General features: G+C 43.3%; 1 protein-coding gene across 1 annotated transcript in view; it reads right to left on the bottom strand.

Moving 5' to 3' along the window:
• The window catches only part of LOC123723778 (scavenger receptor cysteine-rich type 1 protein M130-like), a 42,355-nt gene extending 24,419 nt beyond the window's left edge, over positions 1–17,936 (bottom strand). Inside the window, exon 1 of the mRNA XM_045712373.1 lies at positions 17,741–17,936. The gene's annotated coding sequence lies outside the window, so the exon portion shown is untranslated. The remainder of the gene's footprint in view (positions 1–17,740) is intronic.
• Between the last annotated feature and the right edge of the window lie 2,315 nt (positions 17,937–20,251).

The raw sequence follows: 20,251 nt of genomic DNA, 5'->3' as shown, positions 1-20,251 counted from the left end.
ACCCTACCCTCCCTTCTCCTCTACCATTCTCTCTACTCCACCCTCCTCTCTCCCCTACCCTCCTCTCTCCTCTACCCTCCTCTCTCCTCCACCCTCCTCTCTCCTCTACCCTCCCCTCTCCTCTACCCTTCTCTCTCCACTACCATCCTCTATACCCTACCCTCCTCTCTACTCTACCCTCCTCTCTCCTCTACCCTCCTCTCTCCTCTACCCTCCTCTCTCCCCTATCCTCCTCTCTCCTACCCTCCTCTCTCCTCTCCCCTCCTCTCTCCTCTACCATCCTCTCTCCCCTCCCTCCCCTCTCCTCTATCCTTCTCTCTCCCCTACCATCCTCTCTCCCCTCCCCTCCTCTCTCCTCTACCCTTCTCCCTCCCCTCCCTCTCCTCCTCTCTCCTCTACCCTTCTCTCTCCCCTACCATCCTCTCTCCCCTCCCCTCCTCTCTCCTCCACCCTCCTCTCTCCCCTACCCTCCCCTCTCCTCTACCCTTCTCTCTCCCCTACCATCCTCTCTCCCCTCCCTCCTCTCTCCTCTACCCTTCTCCCTCCCCTCCCTCCTCTCTCCTCTACCCTTCTCTCTCCCCTCCCTCCTCTCTCCTCTACCCTTCTCCCCTCTCCTCCCCTTCTCTCTCCACTACCATCCTCTATACCCTACCCTCCTCTCTACTCTACCCTTCTTTCTCACCTACATGCCTCTCTCCTCTACCCTTCATTCTCTCCTACCCTCCTCTCTCTTACCCTCCTTTCTCCCCTCCCCTTCTCTCTACCCTACCCTCTATCCCATACCCTACCCTACCCTCTCCTCTACCCTTCTCTCACCCCTACCCTCCTCTCCCCTCTACCCTTCTCTCTCTACTACCCTCCTCTCTTCTCTCCCCCTCCCCTCATCTCTCCTCTCCCCTTCTCTCTCCCCTACCCTCCTCTATCCCCTCCCATCCTCTATCCCCTCCCATCCTCTCTCCCTGCCCCTCCTCTCCTCTTCCCTCCTTCTCTCACCCCTACCCTCCTCTCTCCCCTCCCCTCATCTCTCCTCTACCCTTCTCTCCCCCCTACCCTCTGTCCCTTACCATCCTCTCTCCCCTACTTTCCTCTCTCCTTTACCGCCCTCTCTCCTCCACAAATCTCTCTCAGCCCTACCCTCATCTCTCACCTATCCTGCTCTATGCCCTACCCTCCCGTCTCCCCTCCTCTCCTCTCTCCTCAAACATTCTCTCTCCCCTCCCTTTCTCTCTCACCTATACTTCTCTATGCCCTACCCTCCTGTCTCCCGTCTACCGTCTCCCCTCCCCTTCTCTCTCCCCTCCCCTTCTCTCTCTCCTCCCCTCCTTTCTCCCCTCCCCTTCTCTCTCTCCCCTCCTCTCTCTTCCATCGTGCTCAGCTCATTTCTCTCTCTCTCTTGCTCTCTTTCGCTCTCTCACTCTTCCTGACATATAGTGTTGGACTTGTTGATTTTGACTCAGCTCATAGACCTCTAGCATCTACAGCCCTCCCTTCTCTTACTCTAACATAACACCAATATAATATATACTCTCATTCATTTACATAGACACAGATACAATCAATCATTGACACACTGAATATACAACAGTCAGATGCATGACACCATCACAACTTAACTGACATTAGTGCCTGTCACCAGATGGACAGTTAGACTACAGTAAAGTACATTTACAGGTCATCACATCATTGTCCTGCTTTGAGACACATGTTTACTGTCTGCTTCCAGTTGCATGTTCTTTTACTAACCCTGTAAATGGTAACATATCTTACAATATTAAAACATATCTCAGTAACTGTCACAAGTGTATAACAGCATCCTACCTGTGGTCCAGAACAGGATCATCACTGCAGGTATCATATCTGTCTCTAACTGGGGCTCCACTGAGCAATACAGTCTACTGTCATAAAGAGCGGACTGAAGAGTTGGAAATACTGCTCGGCTATATGACCTCTATGTCATTAGTTCATTACGTCTTTGATGTGAGATAAACTTCTTAGCAACTTATCTTGGATCAGTGGTTGAACACACTACAGCAAACTGATCTGTTAAAAAAACTCCACAGGAAACTGCTGACAGAGCAGCAACGTTTTACATAATGATGACATCACTGGTGAGAAGTCAGTGATAAAAAGATGAAGAGGAGAGGGGAAAGGAGAGGGGGAGAAGAGGAGAGGGGAGAGGGGGAGAGAAGAGGAGAGGGGAGAGGAGAGGGGGAGAAGAGGAGAGGGGAGAGGATGGGAAAAGAGGAGAGGGGAGAGGAGAGGGGGAGAGAAGAGGAGAGGGGAGAGGAGAGGAGAGAGGAGAGGGGAGAGGGGGAGAAGAGGAGAGGGGAGAGGATGGGAGAAGAGGGGAGCGAAGAGGAGAGGGGGAGAAGGGGGGAGAAGGGGAGAGGAGAGGAGAGGGGGAGAGAAGAGGAGAGGGGGAGGAGAGGAGAGGGGGAGGAGAGGAGAGGGGAGAGGATGGGAGAAGAGGAGAGGGGAGCGAAGAGTAGAGTAGAGGGGGGAGAAGAGGGGGAGAAGAGGAGAGGGGGAGAATAGGATAGGAGAGGGGAGAGGAGAGGGCAGAGAAGAGGAGGGGGAGAAGAGGAGACGGGAGAGGATGGGAGAAGAGGAGAGGGGAGGGAAGACGTGAGGGGGAGAAGAGTTGAGGGGGAGAAGAGGAGAGGAGAAGGGGAGAGAATAGGAGATGGGGAGAAGAGGAGAGGGAAGAGAAGAGAAGAGAAGAGGAGAGGAGAGGAGGAGAGGAGAGGAGAGGAGAGGAGAGAGAAGAGGAGAGTGGAGAGGACAGGATGGGAGAAGAGGAGAGGGGCGCGAAGAGGAGAGGGGGAGAAGAGGGGGAGAAGAGGAGAGGGGGAGAAGGGGAGAGGAGAGGGAGGAGAAGAGGGGGAGAAGAGGAGAGGGGGGAGAAGGGGAGAGGAGAGGGGGGAGAAGAGGAGAGGGGAAAGGAGAGGATGGGAGAAGAGGAGAGAAGAGGAGAAGGGGAGAGAAGAGGTGAGGGGGAGAAGAGGAGAGGTGGGAGAAAATAAGATGGGGAGAAGAGGAGAGGGGAAAGAAGAGGATGGGAGAAGGGGAGAGGAGGTACTGTTTGTCTCCCACCGTTCCACTCAGAGAACTCTACCTTCTGTTATCAAGTGGTCGTTTCCACCATATTTAGTATATTTAGTATACTAGTCATTTCAGTGAATGGAGATCCTAAACAGGTTAACACTTGGTAGACTATATAACTTAAACATCCATGGTGGAGACATTAACACTTGGTAGACTATATAACTTAAACATCCATGGTGGAGACATTAACCTGTTGGGGCTAGGGGGCAATATTTTCACGGCTGGATAAAAAAACGTACCCGATTTAATCTGGTTACTAATCCTACCCAGTAACTAGAATATGCATATACTTATTATATATGGATAGAAAACACCCTAAAGTTTCTAAAACTGTTTGAATGGTGTCTGTGAGTATAACAGAACTCATTTGGCAGGCAAAACCCTGAGACATTTTCTGACAGGAAGTGGATACCTGATGTGTTGAATTACCTTTAAGCCTATGCCGGCTGGATAAAACAACAGAATAAAATAAGTGGGATATTTAAACAGCACAGAAACAGAGCAGGTTGCTAGTTGACTATGTGTTGTAAATTGTTTCAATGCTGCCGTCTACAGATCTTCTAATGTATTGTAATACCACATGTACCAATACAGTAGAATTGACAGTGACACTGTGTAATGATACAATGACCCTCCATGGAATGTTCTGCTGCTGTTGTGCAACATTGTGACACCACTGACATGTTTACAGGTTGCCATGCCGACGAAAGAGAAGGTGTTTTCATTCTGTAATAACTGCGTTGCCCACTCCAGTCAGCAGAAGGCGATGTGCGTCTTTTTATTTTTTATTTAATTTAGTTAATATAATTGTTTTTATTCAAAATACAGATCAACAATTTACATTGTTACATCTGTCATGACGTTGGCCTCTTTTGGTACAGGGAGGACAGTTGACCCCCTCCCCTTTTGCACCATCTCCCAACCTACCTTCCCCCACCCATTCCCTGTGTGAAGGAGTGGTAAAATTCCAGGAGAGTCTCTGGCCACATGGCCCATAGAGAGACACAGGAAATTCTTCCAACGCACAGAATTGGGGAGCCAAGCGACATTTGTGTTCTGGAGAAGGTATGGAGGATTGGTGAAAAATCCAGCTACGAACTGGTCCGCTTGGTACAATTTTGTGATACTCAGAAGAGACAATATAGCCATATTACCATAAAACTGTTTATATAATAGCCTCAGCTTGAGACTTGCATCATAATGGTTGTATAGAATGTATTAATAAGGATAAAGCTTTTGTAATACATTGAGATGCTATGTACTGATGTTAATGTGATAGAATTGTATTTCTGTAACCAAGTCTAACTCAGTAATAGGCACGCCCCCAGGGTCACATACAGGACCAGGCGTCATTTGACAAGCCTGTTCAAGGGTCACTATAAAACCCACCCTGATTTACATTTCTTTAGACCAGGCCTCCACTCCATGGCCAATAGGTTTTACCATCCAATTCCTCTACTGAAAGTGAACTACACCACGTGGTTAACTTTTAGACTATCGAGACCGACAGAATAAGAACAAGTCTTTGATATTAATTATTAGTCTGCAGCTAAGTAAATTATATCATCGAACGCGAAGACCAACGAAACATCCATTCTATAACGACATTAATGAATGTCGCTTTGAAAGATTCATTCTAACCGAGAGAGAGAGAGAGAGAGAGAACTCTCCATCAGAACGACGCTCGAACAAGGATCACGACGACACATGAGCGTAAATATATATTGATTGCAATTGTTCCCGAATGAGCGAGCCTTCAATTGTCAATTGTTAGTATTAATGAACTCTGTGTACCTTCTCAGCTGACCGTTTATGACCCATTGTCTAACAGACCAGCCATGCCTGTTAGCCATTAGGGCACATTACTATACCAATCCTTTGTGACGATAATTACTGTTTGTATGTTTTCTGTTAATTACTTAGTGTAGTAAATAAATGATTTTAAGACAATTGATGTATGGATGATTTTAGTAAAGACTGGGTTCGTGCAGATACAACAATTTACGACGTTTGGAATGAGACTGGACTCGAGGTAAAATACACCATTTAAACCAGAAGATAATCGGCCTATACTATAATAGAATATAATATTATAATACAGGAAAGTTATATTAGGAAAATTATAACTTTGTAATCTAAATATTCTCCTTGGTGCCCCGATCTCCTAGTTAATTACAATTAAACGATTAATCAGTTTAATCGCGTGATAATAATTACAGGGAGTTAATTGATAAACCTGTCTTCAGTTTAATGGTACCCCAAAGACAAGGCATATATGGTGCCCCGTGTGAGGAATCTAAGATAGAATTGGACTTTGCTGTGAAATTCTATATATCAATTGTGCAAACAGAATTGTACAAACAGCCTGCTATCTAAACAAAGTGATTGTGCATTTCCCATTGAGAGAAGCTATTTAGAGTAGTTCCGGTCTTATGTCGATAGCAGTGAGGGATAAATTCCAGTTTTAGTCCGTTAGGCCAAACGGTACTATTTCTGTCGGTCAATATCAACTTCTAGAGTAAGGTTAGAAATTAGAAGTTAACTGTCCGGTAACTGAGCCGAATAATTTGCCTACTGCACTAAGACAGTGTGGGCAGACCGTATGCGTATCTGTATTTAAGTACCGTGTCGCTCCGGTCAGCATAAACGCTAGCAGAATATGCTGAATGGGGTTAAGGTGAGACGTCACTAGAAAACCCACCCTTTCCATAGTGAAAGGATCCTATTTTGGTGCTTGGAAGTGATACTCCTGAACCAAGTAGTAATAGCTTAGCATTACGGGCAAGCTAACAGAGAGGGAACATTTTACCCTCCCCGTAACACGTTTAAAATTCCTCCGCTAGCGCGACGGAAGTCCGACCTTTGTACTTCCATTTAATTTCAGCATTCTGCACCCTGGTGGTGAAGAATTGCCAGTACATCTCTAGGGGAAATTCAAATGTGGAGCACGGTAACATATCCAGACAATCGCAATTGACTGGATATGACGTCTCATTCAATTTAACTAACAAGTGAAATTGCCAGATTTACCTTTTCAAGTGGATCTTTTAAAAAATATCTAAAATTGATTGGGCGTCCATAATGATACATGATTAACTTTTTCCAAACTTAACTTAGAAGAAGCAATGCTCTCAGGTTAATTGAAAGTTAATTCCCAGATAGCCTATACAGGTTTGATATATCATAAATAGATTAATCAGTAAAACCCATTACTCACGGGAGTGAACCCCATGTGGCTTCGGCCTTAAGGGAAAGTATAGTGGTGAATGTACCCTAAACATTTAAACTACATTACTGTTATGATAACCCCACAATCTGAATTGCTTGGGTATCATTGCCTCATTCAATTTATTTAGTTAAATTGTCGAACATACCTTTCTAGGTTCTTCCAACTAAATGAGACAACTTAAACTTTGCATATTAACCTTGATGAAGCAACCTCTCAGGTAATTCAAAGTTAATTCCCAGATAGCCTATACAGGTTTGATATATCATAAATAGATTAATCAGTAAAATCTGCTTTAGCAAAGCACATTCACCAAACCCATTACTGACGGGAGTGAATCCCATGTGGCTTCAGCCCCAGGGAGGAGCGTACCCTAGTGGTGAAGGGTCCCAACATTTGACCTACGGTTTACACTTATGATATCCAATCAATGGTGATTGTATGGATTATCGTCTCATTCAATTTAATAAGTTAAATTGTTGAACATACCTTTCTAGGTTCTTCCAATTAAATGAGACAACTTAAACTTTGCATATTAACCTGGATGAAGCAACCTCTCAGGTAATTCAAGTTCAATACCCAGATAGCCTACCCAGGTAGGACTAATCATTGGCATTGATTAATTCAATTTGCTTTGGCAAATTCATTCACGTCCAACTTCCACAGTACTGTACAGTACTGATGGTTCATTAACGTCTATAAATAGATTAAAATCGTCTTTGCAGTTTTCCACATTCCAAAACCAAATTTTGGAAAATTAGGAAAAATATTTTTTCCTTTCAAATGTTCTAATAATGTGCAAGCTATCAGAGGGGGTGGTCCCCACTCGCCCGGTAATTAGTGAACCTCCACCTGTAAATGGATTGATCTCTGACCTCAGCAGCGATAACAACCCTAATTATGCCATTAGTGGAAAAGCAGACAACAATGTTTTCCAAAATCAACCATCGGGCGCAGGCCTCGTAAAGGTTCTCTCCAGTCTAGCTCTGATGTCTTGCCATCCGAGATTGCCATCTGTCCAATATCGCAGTGCACAGCTGAAGCACGAGCAGGTAACGGTAGACATAAAGGGACAGGTGGAGAGAACCGGGAAACCAATGACCAATGCAGACAAGGGAAAAATTCTGCTAGCTATGGAACTGCGTTCGAAAACTGAACAATTAAATGTAATTGCAAAAACGTACTGACGATGAACAAGCACAAGCTCTTCAACAAAATTGTTTTCTACAGGAACAAAATCATATGCTACAGGAACAACTCGATTTAGCCAAAACTAAATACGATGATGTCCACGCCAAACTAGATAAATCTGAAGAGTTATCTACAAACAGGAGCGCTCAACTTGACAACATGCATGCTGTTTTGTTGAATGTTACTCAAAATAACACGGTTCTCCTCAAAACGCTGCAGACCAAAGACGATCAGTTAATGAACACAGTGACAAAGTTGGATGATAAATCAGCAGAACTTATTGAAGTCGCTGACCAAATGAATGATGAGAGAACTCAGGTGATGAGGTTGGAAATATTGATTTCTAAGCAAGCAGAGGAAATCTCATCACTGAATCTCTCGCTCCGTACTCAGGACCTCTATCTGCAAAACATGACAGATAATTTTGAGATCGAAAGGAGCAGGTGTGACACTCACGTGTCCAAAATCGGTACTCTAAGCGCTCAAGTGGACTCTGCAATGCAGCAGAATTCCACCATTAGGTACCATCTGGAGGAAATCCAGAATGGTCACGCTCTACAGCGCGACTACCCATCCAAGCAACCGGAGCCCTGTACTCACAGGAGTGAAGACAATAGGTTTCAGACCTTGCCTCCCTCATGTGTCCCCTCAGTCTTCTCCTCTTTGCCCTTCGGCACTGAGTAATATGGCGCCTCTTGGCCAACAACAACAAGGCTTGGCTTCCTCTCTTGGCCTTTCGGCCCCAATTTCTCCACAGGATGAAGCCAACCCTCTCCGCCCGCTTGGCGCGGAATACCTTGACAAACTCGTCAAGAATTTCCCCACCTTTGACCCCGTTCCAGGTCAGCCAAACGATACGGAGACGTTCCTAGCTGACATAGAGGACGCGTTGGATGGCTACTCGAACGCTACGGGTTCTGACAGGGTTTACCTGTTGAAGCGAACGTCGAATAGACACGTGACAAGGTTCATTCGCCTACAACAGGAACACGTGCTAAATGACTACGCTAAACTTGCCACAGCTTTGAAATTAGAATTCAGTGGTTCGGCGACTCGCAAACACGATTGCTCACTGGCTAACACCGTCAAACAAGCTCGGAACGAACACCCACAAGCTTACGATCATAGGCTTCGTTCAGCTTACTTTGGCCTACTCACTGAAACAGGAATGGAAGAGCTGTTACCATTCAAACAAATGTTTCTGTCGAACATGTATCCCACCTTCATTACCTACTTGGGCCCTGCCGCCCACGTTGGTTTGCCTATCTTACAACTCAGAGAGCTTGCAAGCACAGCTTTTGAGGCATCAAAAGTTCACAATGCTAAGATCCCTGACCACTCAGTTTTGAAGTTTGACCAGGAGCACTCACTCCAGTTAAAGGGTACATTATCAGGTATTGGAGCGTCGAGAGATGACGCACAACAACAGTTTCTACCACGAAACCATGATTCCAATAACCTCCGCGGTCGAAATAACTGTAAAGTACGTAGCCATCAACATGACTACCGCTACAATCGACTCGTTCGCTACGTTCCTGCACCCAACCCACAAAAAGTGTCAGAGCACAAGAGTAACAAAGGGTTCAAGGACGATCAAAACATAGACCGATGTTCTCCAGAAGTCCCACTACGGGAAGAACTTAAGCGAGAACAATTTGAGAAAAGGGTAAAAGATAAGTCACAAGGACTAGACGGGGAATTACCGGACACCAGGTCCGCAGGAATTAACACCCATAGCAAGGACATTAACCTGTTGGGGATAGGGGGCAGTATTTGCACGGCTGGATAAAAAACGTACCCGATTTAATCTGGTTACTACACCTGCCCAGTAACTAGAATATGCATATAATTATTGGCTTTGGATAGAAAACACCCTAAAGTTTCTAAAACTGTTTGAATGGTGTCTGTGAGTATAACAGAATTCCTATGGCAGGCCAAAACCTGAGAAGATTTCAAGCAGGAAGTGGCCTGTCTGAGAAGTAGTGTTTCATCTTGGCTCTTTTTATTGAAGACTCAGGATCTGTGCAATAACGTGACACTTCCTACGTCGTCCATAGGGTCTCAGAGCCTGGGAAAACGTTGAACGATATCGAGGCAGGCTCTGGCTGAAACACTTTATCGCTTTTGGCAAGTGGCCACTCAGAGTACTATGGGCTTAGGCGCGTGCCCACTTCGACCGAATGGTTTCTTTTCCTTTGTCTGTTTATCTAAACGCAGATTCCCGGTCGGAATATTATCACTTTTTTATGAGAAAAATGGCATAAAAATTGATTTTAAACAGCGGTTGACATGCTTCGAAGTACGGTAATGGAATATTTAGAATTCTTTTGTCACGAATTGCACCATGCTCGTCACCCTTATTTAGCCTTTAGGATAGTGTCTAGAACGCACAAACAAAACGGCGCTGTTTGGATATAACGATGGATTATTTTGGACCAAACCAACATTTGTTATTGAAGTAGAAGTCCTGGGAGTGCATTCTGACGAAGACAACAAAGGTAAGAACATTTTTCTTATAGTAAATCTGACTTTGATGAGTGCTAAACCTGCTGGGTGTCTAAATAGCTAGCCCTGTGATGCCGGGCTATCTACTGAGAATATTGCAAAATGTGCATTCACCGAAAAGCTATTTTAAAATCGGACATATCGAGTGCATAGAGGAGTTCTCTATCTATAATTCTTAAAATAATTGTTATGCTTTTTGTGAACGTTTATCGTGAGTAATTTAGTAAATTCACAGGCAGTGTTCGGTGGGAATGCTAGTCACATGCTAGTCACATGCTAATGTAAAAAGCTGGTTTTTGATATAAATATGAACTTGATTGAACAAAACATGCATGTATTGTATAACATAATGTCCTAGGGTTGTCATCTGATGAAGATCATCAAAGGTTAGTTCTACATTTAGCTGTGGTTTGGGTTTATGTGACATTATATGCTAGCTTGAAAAATGGGTGTCTGATTATTTCTGGCTGGGTAGTCTGCTGACATAATCTAATGTTTTGCTTTCGTTGTAAAGCCTTTTTTCAAATCGGACAGTGTGGTTAGATTAACGAGAGTCTTATCTTTAAAATGGTGTAAAATAGTCATATTTTTGAAAAATTGAAGTAATAGCATATCTAAGGATTTGAATAACGCGCCACAGGATTCAACTGGCTGTTGAGCAGGTGGGACGTCCCACCTAGCCCATAGAGGTTAAAGTTCAAATTTCTCCCGCTCTCATTCAAGACCCTATCCAGGGCCCGCTTGATCAAGAAACAAGCCCCCGGGCTTTGTCTATAGACTCTGATACAAAAGTTGCGAAGAAAAAGGTCAAGCGCTTCGTTAAAGCCAAGCCCACTCAAAATCGGAAAAGTCAATCTGCTTCCATCTTGAACAGACATGGCACATCACGTCGTTGCGAACGACCACTCCACTTTGTGGGGAATATGTCCACTAACCACGAATCTAAACGGCCATACCTGGAAACAGTCCTGGAGGACTGCTTAGCTTGTCATGCGCTAATTGATTTGGGTGCGACAATATCACTCATCTCTCAAACATTGTTTGATGATCTCAAAAGGGCTTTGAAGCCAACTAAACGTTGGTTAAAAGTGGAACGATGCGACAATAAACTTCGAGGGGTCACTCAGACTACCTCGCCTTTCACATTGAGAGTCATGCTGAAACTACAATTTCCAGGACGTATCGCTCGTTCACCCTGTGTATGTTACCAGCCTCGAAACTGTAACCCTGCTACTTGGAGCAGACTTGATGGATCGGTTACTCCCATTGATGGATTGGAAAACCAACCAGGTATGGTCACAGGCCACAGTGCCTTCTCCACTGAACACACTGTCTCCCCTAATGCTAGCTGCAACGCAGTCATTCACGAGGGGTATCTGTCGAAAGCACCCCTTGGGAAAAAGACGTTTAGAAACCTCTTGGTACAAAATCCGATCCACGGAGAGAGTACGATATCTCGACACATTCCATCAGCCAACCTGATTGACCATTCTTTTCATGATTTCGAGCCAGCTGTCTCTGTGAATGAGCAACTTCCCTCCTCCTTGCAGTCATGCAATACGGTAGTTGAGATGAACTTCTCTTTCCCTTTGGACACTTCCGCAAGCACTGCGGCCGTCCCAGCAAGAAAAACATTGATGCGCAGAGTATACTCTGCTTCCGATGATACACCTTCCGCTTTGTTGGGGACTGTCACCCCTTACAATGACACTAATGGCGTCAGTCCAGCAACTGACCCGATGACTCCCACTGGTGAAACACTTTGCGATATCACAGACCGATATCCTCGTCTCAGTTCGCAGGTACTGAAGAGGTTGCCACACGCGGACGCGGTGGTGACTGACATGCCTCGACAGCCACTGAACGTTTTGAAGCACAAACACCAGGAGATTTGGTTGAAAGGTTACAGCCATTCTCATAACAACGCGGCCGCTGACAACTCGTACATAGGGTCCGACCTTTTCATTTGCGCATCGGACACCAACACCACCCGCTGGTGGGGGGGTCCCGAGGCACAAAGGGGGGGAATAGTAGCCCAGACCCATGATGAGCTTCATCGAGGCCGGTGGGGGGGGTCAAGACTACGGACAACACCGTACGAGGCCGCCAGAGCATAAATCAAATCTAGTTGTAAACTCTCCTATGAGAACAGTGAGGAGCAGACAGGCCCCTAGACGGGGATTATCTTAGAAGACATCTAAGATAGTACTGAGGTGTACCACACTGGTCGTAAAGGAAGTCCAGTGGACTTGTCCACCTCCAAAACTAATGGCATCAATAATCATTCTTTGCCATGCGTAGGTTCAACTACAATACAACTAGTAAAATGCTCCAATCATGTGTTCCGGTAGATAATATTTCCGAATAAATCGGTAGGATAACTGGTCCCCTTGAGTACCAGTACCAATACTAGCAACAGTCAGTCCAGCTACAATCAGTAAGAAGGTTAGAGACTTAACCAATCAAATTACCATTGACAACAGCGACATAGGAGTCACTCAGAGTGCAACACGTGGAGGGGAATCTCCAGTGCACTCTTCCAATGGTTAAGACACATGTCACTAATAAATAGGATCCTCCATTCAGGAGGAAAATTATTAGAAGTCATGAACCATGATCACACCACGTATGACTGGTCCAATACTTAAAGAGTACTTCCGTCGTGAGGTTAGCTCCTCCGTGGATAACATAGCTATGAAATAGGCTTCATACCTATCGCCACTACAATAGTGGAAGACAGTGACTTGTAGAAAAACTACTACAGACTCCCTTGACACCAATTCTGACTGACCTCCAGGCATTGACCTGAAAATTACCTGACTACGTCAGACTCATTCTGAACAAGTTGTAATCTGCCCGGATACTTGGTTTTCTTCCCTTGACATGCGCGCTTGTGTAAGCATAAGCGCACATGCACAACGGAACATCCAATTAGGATTTATGCTAGGACCACTTAAGGGCCCAAGCAATATACCAGCCTTAGTAAAGTTGAACATTTACTTCTAGGCCTTTGACTCTACAGCACTCACCAGTTTTCTTCCCAGAAGTCCATAGGTCATCCCTGTAGACTGCCCAAAACTAATGCATTACAGCTGTAGACTTATCATATAGTTAAACTTAGGATAGCGCCTAAGCAACACACTAAGTAGGAAAAACCCTAGATATGGCATTAGAGACAATGCCATGATAATCATTTTGCCAGAACATTGGACGTATATAGAATACAGTCCAATTAGATGATTTTTCTTGTGTGAGAACTATATTTTGTATAATTTTTGTTTATGCTTTCATTCCTTTTCGGTTCAGTTCCTTTGACACTTAGGAAGTGATAGAGCCTTAACCTGTTGGGGCTAGGGGGCAGTATTTGCACGGCTGGATAAAAAAATGTACCCGATTTAATCTGGTTACTAATCCTACCCAGTAACTAGAATATGCATATACTTATTATATATGGATAGAAAACACTCTAAAGTTTCTAAAACTGTTTGAATGGTGTCTGTGAGTATAACAGAACTCATTTGGCAGGCAAAACCCTGAGACATTTTCTGACAGGAAGTGGATACCTGATGTGTTGTATTACCTTTAAACCTATGCCATTGAAAAACACAGGGGCTGAGGAATATTTTGGCACTTCCTATTGCTTCCACTAGATGTCACCAGCCTTTACAAAGTGTTTTGAGTCTTCTGGAGGGAGATCTGACCGAACAAGAGCCATGGAACGATGATGGCCCATTAGACACCTGGCGCGCGAGTTCATGTTGGGTACCCTCGTTCCAATACGTTATAAAAGAGAATGCATTCGTCCACCTTGAATATTATTCATGTTCTGGTTAAAAAAGGCCCTAATGATTTATGCTATACAACGTTTGACATGTTTGAACGAACGTAAATATATTTTTTCCCCTCGTTCATGACGAGAAGTCCGGCTGGCTTAGATCATGTGCTAACAAGACGGAGATTTTTGGACATAAATGATGAGCTTTTTTGAACAAAACTACATTCGTTATGGACCTGTGATACCTGGAAGTGACATCTGATGAAGAGAATCAAAGGTAATGGATTATTTACATAGTATTTTCGATTTTAGATCTCCCCAACATGACGGCTAGTCTGTATCGCAACGCGTATTTTTCTGGGCGCAGTGCTCAGATTATTGCAAAGTGTGATTTCCCAGTAAGGTTATTTTTAAATCTGGCAAGTTGATTGCGTTCAAGAGATGTAAATCTATAATTCTTTAAATGACAATATAATATTTTACCAATGTTTTCTAATTTTAATTATTTAATTTGTGGTGCTGACTTGACTGCCGGTTATTGGAGGGAAACGATTTCCTCAACATCAATGCCATAGTAAAACGCTCTTTTTGGATATAAATATGAACTTGATAGAACTAAAAATTCATGCATTGTCTAACATAATGTCCTAGGAGTGTCATCTGATGGAGATTGTAAAAGGTTAGTGCATCATTTTAGCTGGTTTTATGGTTTTGGTGACCCTGTCTTTGAATTGACAAAACATTACACACAACTCTTGTAAATGTACTGTCCTAACATACTCTAAATTTATGCTTTCGCCGTAAAACCTTTTTGAAATCGTAAAACGTGGTTAGATTAAGGAGATGTTTATCTTTCAAAGGGTGTAAAATAGTTGTATGTTTGAAAAATTTGAATTTTGACATTTATTTGGATTCAAATTTGCCGCTCTTGAAATGCACCTGCTGTTGATGGAGTGCACCACGGGTGGGACGCTTGCGTCCCACCTAGCCCATAGAGGTTAAACAAAGTCCCCATACAACCATCACTTAGTGCCACAACGCCGCTCATTGGGGAATGAATGTAATTATATATAGTTCATGAGTGTGTGTGCGTTGTTAACATCTACCTAAGTTACTGCCCAGATCTTCCAGTCTGGACGACGGGTCCGCAACGGTGACCCCAAATCCGGCCACCCACAGCCTATCCTTGTGGCGGCATGCCCGCTGTCAGAGAGACTACCAAGGTAAACCACCAGAGGGGGGGACCGTAACGGCGACCACCAACCAGGACATCCCCTGGCCCTTCCTGGGGTACTTTACAGCTTCCAGGGAACCTACCAAGGTACACCACTAGAGGAGACCGCAACGGCGATCACCAACCGGACATCAACTGCCCATCCTTGTGGTGGACGGCTCCGCTTTCAGAGAGCCTACCAAGTTCAACTACCAGAGAGGACTGCAACGATGATCTACCAATGGGACATCACGTGGTCATGATTTTATGTTGATTTGTAACTTGCAGGATAAACAAGATCCAAACCACCAGGGGTGGTATGTCATGACGTTGGCCTCTTTTGGTACAGGGAGGACAGTTGACCCCCTCCCCTTTTGCACCATCTCCCAACCTACCTTCCCCCACCCATTCCCTGTGTGAAGGAGTGGTAAAATTCCAGGAGAGTCTCTGGCCACATGGCCCATAGAGAGACACAGGAAATTCTTCCAACGCACAGAATTGGGGAGCCAAGCGACATTTGTGTTCTGGAGAAGGTGTGGAAGATTGGTGAAGAATCCAGCTATGAACTGGTCCGCTTGGTACAATTTTGTGATACTCAGAAGAGACAATATAGCCATATTACCATAAAACTGTTTATATAATAGCCTCAGCTTGAGACTTGCATCATAATGGTTGTATAGAATGTATTAATAAGGATAAAGCTTTTGTAATACATTGAGATGCTATGTACTGATGTTAATGTGATAGAATTGTATTTCTGTAACCAAGTCTAACTCAGTCATAGGCACGCCCCCAGGGACACATACAGGACCAGGCGTCATTTGACAAGCTGTTCTATGGGCACTATAAAACACTCCCTGATTTACATTTCTTTAGACCAGGCCTCCACTCCATGGCCAATAGGTTTTACCATCCAATTCCTCTACTGAAAGTGAACTACACCACATGGTTAACTTTTAGACTATCGAGACCGACAGAATAAGAACAAGTCTTTGATATTAATTATTAGTCTGCAGCTAAGTAAATTATATCATCGAACGCGAAGACCAACGAAACATCCATTCTATGACCACATTAATGAATGTCGCTCTGAAAGATCCATTCTAACCGAGAGAGAGAGAGAGAGAGACAAAACTCTCCACAGAACGACGTTCCAACAAAGAACGACGACACATGAGCGTAAATATATATTGATTGCAATTGTTCCCGAATGAGCGAGCCTTCAATTGTCAATTGTTAATATTAATGAACTCTGTGTACCTTCTCAGCTGACCGTTTATGACCCATTGTCTAACAGACCTGCCATGCCTGTTAGCCATTAGGGCACATTACTATACCAATCCTTTGTGACAATAATTACTGTTTGTATGTTTTCTGTTAATTACTTAGTGTAGTAAATAAATGATTTTAAGACAATTGATGTATGGATGATTTTAGTAAAGACTGGGTTCGTGCAGATACAACAATTTACGACGTTTGGAATGAGACTGGACTCGAGGTAAAATACACCATTTAAACCAGAAGATAATCGGCCTATACTATAATAGAATATAATATTATAATACAGGAAAGTTATATTAGGAAAATTATAACTTTGTTATCTGAATATTGTCCTTGGTGCCCCGATCTCCTAGTTAATTACAATTAAACGATTAATCAGTTTAATTGCGTGATAATAATTACAGAGAGTTAATTGATAAACCTGTCTTCAGTTTAATCGTACCCCAAAGACACGACACATCATATAAAACAGAACGCAGGTATTAACGAGAAAATACTAAAACATACAAACAATATCAATGAAGTAATAAAAAAATAAACAATTCTAGTGCCATTGTAATCACTCTGAAAAAATCTATAATGATTCAGGAAAATGTTATTCTTGTTGTTATTCACTGGGGTTAATGTTTTAATAAGATAGTTAAATTCAATCAGAAAAATTTGTAATTTTGGTATAGAATTTTTGTCTGTGTATAAACTATTTGGCAACAAGAATACAAAAATTCACAATCATTTCAATGGTCTTGTTATCATTGCAATAGGAACATATATCTTTCATGTCAAAAACATGGGTCGTGTTCATAATGGTAAATAAGTATTTTGCAAAGTTTTCCCAGAATTCTGACACAAATTTACATTAAAGAACAAGTGGGACAGATTCTCACCTTCTTTTTCACAGAAAACACAGATATCATCAATAGCCACAAATGTGGATATCATATAAATGGATATGTCATGTAAAATTTAAAATTTTAAATTGTTTGGTATACAATATTTGTATGGCCTTGACAATGTCAGGATTAAGCATGTTCCAGAAACATTATGTAATATATTCTAATATGAATTCATTCTAGAATTGTGTCTGTTATTAATGATAAACCTTTAAACTCCACTCTTCCTCCCATCTCTCTATTTTTCAGCTCCAGATGACAAAACCTACACAGTCCAGGGGTTGCAGGTCTGCCGACTTCCTTCTGGTCACACTTTGTATTCAGAGAAATATCCAATAAACCAAAGACATTGCTTTAACTGTGAATGTACTTTATTGCAGATATTTTCCTCAAATAAAATAAACAAGTTATTACAATTTATTTACATTGGGTCTAATGTGTGTGTGAGAGGGAGGCATGTGAAGGGTTAAAGTTGATTTGGGGGTCTTCTAAAGACCCCCACCATTGATTATGTTGTTATTCATTTGCTGACGTGCCATTGTACTTATACTCACTGTATAGCTGAATATTGAGGCCTCTCTGTGTGTAGCTCTCTGCCAAAACCCGCAGCCCTGCGTCTGTGAGAAGAGGTGAGAAAAGGGACTGTGGATGACAGCGAGACACAGAGAGACACAGAGAGACAGCTTCTGTTTTTCTCTGAAACAAGGGCAGATTTACATACTGCTGAGACCGGTTCTCAGAAACCTTGTGTTAAGAATAACTTGTTCTTTTAGCTGCACATACAGGGTTTGACACCATAAGGGGTGATCTATATAAGATCCTGTCTTTCTTTTGTTCGGGGCAGAACTCAGGAGAGACATCAGTTGTATGTTGATCTTTGACTTCTGTCTACGGCTGTATTCTAATATCTTCATTTTATATATTCACATTTTAAGTATTCCTTATTTGTAAATAACGGAGCCCAGAAAAGTGGAACCAACACATGTTTTCAACTCAGAAAAAAGCACACAGAATTTCCTCAAACTGTAAACATTAAGCCATAGTCTTTTACAATATTATCAATCACCCTTTGATTTGATAGATATGGAGAGTAATTATGTAGATATTGAGAATGGATATGAAGGAGTAGATCTCTCCAATCCTCAAATAAAATGCAGCAAAACATTAAATAAACAAGTAATTACAATGTGTTTACATTGTGGATAATGTGTGTGTGTGTTTTATTTTTCCTTGTCAGCCACCCATCTCTGCTTTGTCAGTCTTGATAGGCCCAGTGTCTTCTGGGTGAGGCTGTCAGGCAGATCTGAAAGAGAGACACACAAAGTGACAGTAAGTATACAGGTGAACAACATGTGTGTGTACATCTGTTGGTGTGACTGAGCATATGCAATAGAATTCTGAATGACCTGTATCCATCTGGGTCTCCTCAACAGTTCCTCCCTTCACGGCCAGTGTAGTAGGAACTGGTGCAGCCGGTAAATGAAAGACCACAGCAGAGGACTGCTGAGACTGCAGCTGAACTGCTGGGGCTGGCAGATCTAAAAGAGAGAGGCACAATTTTCTGAACTGACAATAATCATAAACTAAACAGACTGAATGAGTGTAAGGCCTAGATCCAATCAGATCAAGTGTTAACCGGTGATATCTGACACCACATAGCTGATGTTTTGGCCGTGTCAGAGGTGTAACTGTGTTGGATCTGTCCAATCAGTGAGCAGCAGCTCTTGATCAAAGTCACAAAACTACAGCCGTCCTACTCACGTTACAAGTTCAGAAGGAGAAAGTGTAGGTCATATAGAAATAATGACGCTCACATTCTAAATCATGAAACTAAATCATGAGGATTTCTATCAGCCTAATGGAGGTGCAGATTACATCTCACATTCTAAATCATGAGGATTTCTATCAGCCTAATGGAGGTGTAGATTACATCTCACATTCCAGTGTTGAAACTTCTAAACTGGGCTGCATGAGATTTCTGTTAATGTGAATCCGTGCAGCCAATGGCAACGTCCCCTTTAGGTATAATGTCAGGAGCAGCTTGTGGATTTGACATCTCTAACACAGTTCCACCTCAGACACCACCAAAACAACCTCTATGTGGATGTCGGCTGAAGAGGAAGCGATTGAATAGAGCCCCAAGTGAGGGAGAGGGTGCATGTGTGTATACATGGATGTGATAATGACCTGTATCAGCTGTCGTGGCCGGTGTAGCAGGTGCAGGGGCAGACGACTGCAGCTGTGAAGACTGTGGTTGAGCTAATAGTGCTGTCAGATCTAAGAGAGAGAGGAACAATTTTCAAAAGTTAAAATAATTATATAACAAAACAGAGTGAGTGATTGAGTGAGTGTGTAAACGTGTGTTTGATAATTACCTGGACCACATCACAATGCTTCAGGTGTAGAAGCCTCTGGAAGTTCCAGCATGCCACTCCAGGCCTGGAACAGCTTGGTGGAAAGACCTGTCACCCACTGAGCAGGTGGGCAGATCTGAAAAATAGGCACAATATCATTTTAATGACAAAGCCTTGACTACACACCAACCTAAACAGAACAGACTATGGGAGGAGCACAGTACTACATAGAGCCATGACTACATGGAACTCTATTCCACATCAAGTAACTCACGTATTGTACTTGCCCTTGCAATCTGATGTGTGTGTTCTGTGTTATTATGACTCAGAAGTCTCAACCTGACCACATCCTTGTAGTCGGCCAATCAGTGATTAGCTTGGGAAAATTGGCTATCAACAGTGTCCAGTAAAAAGGAGATCAAAGGACATGTATTACTGAATGACATGAGATCTAGGACCCTGCCTCAGGACTACCTGGCCTGATGACTCCTGTCTGTCCCTGTCTCCAGTCCACCTGGTCGTGCTGCTGATCCAGTCTCTGCTGTTTCTGTCTGCAGCTATGGAACCCTGACCTGCTCAAGGCTCACCAGAGGTACTACCTTGTCCCAGACCCGCTGTTTGATCCTGTCTCTCGCTACCTGACCTACTGTCTCAACCTCTAAACGCTCAGCTATGAAGAGCCAACTGGCATTTACTCCTGAGGTGCTGAAC

The sequence above is a fragment of the Salmo salar genome, unplaced genomic scaffold, assembly GCF_905237065.1.
Source record: "Salmo salar unplaced genomic scaffold, Ssal_v3.1, whole genome shotgun sequence".
In the NCBI taxonomy this organism is placed as follows: domain Eukaryota; kingdom Metazoa; phylum Chordata; class Actinopteri; order Salmoniformes; family Salmonidae; genus Salmo; species Salmo salar.
This window is presented reverse-complemented; position numbering and strand designations above follow the sequence as displayed.